The following is a 4,893-nucleotide window of genomic DNA, read 5'->3' as shown; positions in this document are numbered from 1 at the left end:
TATCATCATCAAAGTGTGATCTTTAGTTTTTTTGGGGGGTGTACATATGCATATATTTTGTTTTGGTGTCAGTCATTTCCAAATAAACTCTAATAACACACATAATTCTGAATGATATTTAAGAATATTTAGCCTGATTTTCAGCTCTGCCACAATAAATTAGTATTCCTATTTTTCTATAGTGCCTCTAATATCATCTTTAATTTTTACACCATAGTCATTCCCCTTTTTAACTAACTTCACATTGAAATCTCCTCTCCTCCCTCTTGCCTTTATCAGAGGAAAACATTTAAGCAAAAACACAGGCGCACAGATATTGAGTCTGATGTTGTCAGCTCAGTAAATCCAAATCCATAGTACTTTTTACCTCTATCCTGAGAGGAACAGACATTATTATTTTTTCAACTTTTGGTATCCTTGTCCATTTTATGTGTGTGAGATACTACCTCAGAGTTTTGGCTTTTTTTTTCAGTTTCTATCTTTTTGATCAATAATGATTTGGAACATTTTTTAATATGGCTATTCATAGCTTGCATTTTAACATAAAACATTCAGTAATGTCTGTTGATCAAATGACTTGCAATGTGTATATTTGTGCTAACTCCCTATATATTTTGGGTGGCAGAATCTTTTTAGAGAAGATTGTTCTGGTTTTTTTTGTTGTTGTTGTTGTTTTCTCACTCCATTTCTTTTTTTAGCTACATTGATTTTTTCATGCCTACAATTTTTAATGTTAAAATCAACATTGTCCTTTTACTCTTTAATAATTTTTATTTAATTATGGATCCATTACCTAGTCATACCTGTAATAAATATGACCTATTTCTTTCTATTTTTCAAGGTATTGCTTTTTTATTTGTAGATCTCTAATCCATTTGGAATTTATCGCATGTTATTCAAAATCTATTTTTAGATTAACTGCTTTCCACTTTTTCTAAAAGTTCTCGTTAAGTCCAAAGTCCCCCTAAGGTTAGTTTTGGGCCTTGCTTTTGCTTTATAATTGATTTCTTCAGTGAATGTAAGTTTTGGAAATCATGACAATGGTAAGTTACTCTGAAAAGCAGTGTTTAAGATTATCTAACTTCATCTCAATAGCTGCTTATAGAAGAAGCTAAGAACAAATAGCTTCTTTTAAAAATAAACATTATGAATAAATTTATTTTTTTCAGTTTAATTTTTTTAGTACATGGAAAGAAAAATGTTTAACATTCATTTTTTTAAATTTTCAGCTCCAAATTTTCTGAACTTAACTTCAATGAAATTTCTCTTTTTATCTCTTGCTGCTGAACTTTGCTAGTAATATATAGAAATGTTAATGATTTATGTAGGTTTATTTTATATCCCACAACTTTGCTGAAGTCGCTCATTATTTCAACAAAATTTTAGTTGATTCTCTAGGATTATCTAAGTATACCATCATATTATCTGCAAAGAGTGATAGTTTTGCTTCTTTCTCTCTCTTGTTTTGGCCTCTTCCGGTCTGTGGAGTGCCTGTTAGTGCAGGCTGCAGTGTAGAGATGGTTAAGTCTAAGAACCATACCACCCATACCCAATCATGAAAATGGCACAGAAATGGCATCAAGAAACCTAGGTCACAGAGATACAAGTCTCTGAAAGGGGTTGACCCCAAGTTTCTGAGAAACATGCATTTTGCCAAGAAACACAAGAAGGGGCTGAAGAAGATGCAGGCCAACAAAGCTGAAGCCATAAAAGCACTAGCAGAGGCCATTAAGGCCCTGAACACCAAGGTCTGCAAGGCCAAGCTCCTCTGGCCCAAGATCCCCAAGGCCATAAGATGGCCACCAAGCATCCAAGCCCTAGAGTCAGTATAAAAAGGCCAGGCTCCAGCATCACAAAGCCTGACTCTAAGGTTGCCAGAACAACTGACTCCCAAGGCTGCCAAGTATGCTGATCCTAAGGCTATCAAGACCACCAACCCCAAGGCTGCCAAGTCCACTGACCCCAAGGTTGCCAGAATCACTGACCCCAAGCCTGCCAGAACCACTAACCCCAAGGCTGCCAACCCCACTGACCCCAAGGCTGCCAAGTCTGCCACCAAGGTCAGTAAGTCTGATCCCAAGGCTACCAAATCTGGCTCCAAACCCAGCAAATCTGACGCCAAGGTCTCCAAGCTCCATCCCGAGGCAGCCAAGTCTGATTATAAGGCCACAAATCCCAGTGATTCCAAGGCTGCTAAGCCTGCTGAATCCATACCCAATGCTGCTGGGGCTAAAGCTGCTAGTCCCAAACCTTCAAAATAGATGCTTCAGGACAGAAGCACTTGTTTAAACCCTAAACTACCATTTTTTCCCAGTCAGGCTATGATTATTATATTCACTATTTTGTACAAATAAAGAAAATGGTGAGTCATTAAAAAAAGTGATAATTTTGTTTGCTCATTGCCTGTTCTAATTCCTTCAATATATGTGTGTGTGTATATATATATATATACGTATATATATATATATATATATTCTTTTCCTGTTGCAAGCATTTGTGATATAATATTGGATAATAATGTGGATAGTGGGGATCCCCGCTTCATCCCTGATCTTAATGGGAAGGCTTCTAGGTTGGCCCCACTACAGATAATGCTTGCTGATGGTTTTAGATAAGCACTACTTCTTATTTTAGGAAAGGCTCCAGCCAGAATTTCAAAGTTTTCTTGTTTACATTTTATAATATTTCTGACTGATCTTTACTAGCAATCTTCATAGTTTGCCCTTGTCAAAATGAATGTGCTTTTTCCTGCTATTTCTCAATCAGATATTCAACATAACTTGAATCCTCATTTTCTCTGCTTTTCAGAAAATTCTCCTATATCACCACTTCATAGTTGACAGAAACTAAGTTTCTGAAAAATTTATCTGATTCCATTTTTTTCTTAAAAGAGAATATTTTCTTTCCTCAACTTGACCTCTTCCACCTATACTCTATCATTTAAAGGAAAGAAGTATAATTTACAAGCTTTAGGCATGATGAGGGCAAGATCCATACAATGAATCCAAGGATGATGTTCCATCATACTGGAATTAATGTTTGTAGTAAAGCAATTTAAAATTATATAATCAAAATAATAGTTGCAGCATATTCACAATATTTGCTTTCCAAAATACAGAAAAAAGAGTAGGGCCTCACTGCCTATAATAAATATAATAGGGAATATGGCTTCTCCTAAACTAATTAAGGAAATGAAATGCCTTAAATGATTCATCTTACAAGCTTAAACATCTCTCCTTCCTAGTACGTAGCTTTTTTTTGGAATAAAGAGAGAGATAACCAGGGAAAGAGAGAAAATTAAGAAGAAAAAAAGTAGGAATGAAGAAAAGAGACTAGGAAAGAGGAAAAGAGAATGAAAGGAAAGGATAAAAAGGATATGGGAAGCAGAAGAGAAGAGGGGAGAAAGACAGAGAGATAAAATCAACTAGGCCTAGAAAACAGAGATGATTATGACCTTGAACATTGTATTAATTTTCCTTCTTTTCTGTATTATGTAAGTTCAAAATTGTCATTGTGATGTCTTAAGGAATATTTAGTTTGGTTAAGTGAAAAAAATGATGCTTCTGTGGGGACTGAAAAGGAGAACTGTTTTATTCTAACCTGGTTTCTACTATTTCTACTTGGTGACAGATATTAGGAAAGTTTAGTATACAGCAGTCGCTGACTTCAAATTAAGTGGTAATGAATGCATATTTCCATGAAGATTCCACGAGTTGGTAATTACAGTTTTATTGCAATTGGAAATGCTGAAATAAACTCAGTCTCCACTGTCCTATACATGTAATTGATGAGTTAATTTGTCTTCAGCATTCTCACTGTTCTAATATTTCTCCATTGATGCCAAGAAAATTAATAGGATGCAAAATGTATAAAATTATACTCACTAAGAAACCACTGTACAGTACCAGAGAGGCATATTTTTTTCATCTGTGGATGGTACGGGGTCACCATTTTTTTTTCCTTTCCCGGTGACATTTTCAGGTTTGACATTCTGTGACATTTTCAGTTTAATATTGCTAATACCCTGGCTGCAGAATTAAAAGTACACCCGGAGGAAGGGTTGGTTGCAGACACATAAGCAGAGGATTACATGGGTTCTTTGTCTAACAAACATTTATATGTAAACAACTTACCTACTAAGAGGCATGTCAGAACACTTTTTCCCCCCTCTCCAGTATGAGGAATTGTTTTTTTTTTTCTCAGGAGTTGGCTTGCCTTTGGAAGCCAGGGGTACATAAGGGCTAAGGTGAGCTCCCACAAAAACACAAGCCCTGATCACGTGAGAAATGGTCATTTCTAAACCAGTTGGATATTGAAGAGGTTGAAGGGGGAATGAGAAGGTAATAGTAGTCACACAGAAGGTTAGTAGCTTTCTGCTTTGTCCTTACCTAGCTACCTACTGTCAAAGGGCAGTCAGTCTTCTAGTATATACCAACTAGCAATCACAAGAATCCCCATATATACACACCCAACAGATGAATGAATCACAGTGTTAATTGAGTTGATGGCAACTGACATTTATTTAGGGTTCTGTTGGTTAAGTGAAAAGTTAGATTCATTTTTTAAAGTAGACAATAAATAAACTCTCTTTGACTATCCCCTGAAAATCCTCTTAGATTTTTATAACTATAAGAGTTGCACCTTATTTCATTCCTGAGTAGCATAATTTTGTACAGGTAGCAGGTTTATTCTTGCATATTTCAACTAGGATACCTTCTGCTAAGACAGCTGTTTAAGAGACATGGTAATCATTATTATAGACCATAAAGATATAAATATCAAAGACAGCAATATGTGCAGTAGTTGGGCAGTTCTGTGTGGTTATGTCCATCCAGCACTCTCAGATTTAAATGTAGCTTATGTGACACAAACATTCCATTATTATCATGTGTG

The 4,893-nt window shown here is 35.7% G+C and overlaps 1 pseudogene; it reads left to right on the top strand.

Annotated features, from left to right (window-relative positions):
- The first annotated feature begins 1,517 nt into the window (after positions 1 to 1,517).
- On the top strand, positions 1,518 to 2,261 carry LOC110196666 (uncharacterized; annotated as a pseudogene).
- The last annotated feature ends 2,632 nt before the right edge of the window (positions 2,262 to 4,893 follow it).

The sequence above is a fragment of the Phascolarctos cinereus genome, unplaced genomic scaffold, assembly GCF_003287225.1.
Source record: "Phascolarctos cinereus isolate Bilbo 61053 unplaced genomic scaffold, phaCin_HiC Scaffold_4;HRSCAF=312, whole genome shotgun sequence".
NCBI lineage: Eukaryota > Metazoa > Chordata > Mammalia > Diprotodontia > Phascolarctidae > Phascolarctos > Phascolarctos cinereus.
The sequence above is the reverse complement of the archived record's forward strand: the minus strand, read 5'-3'. Positions and strand labels throughout refer to the sequence as shown.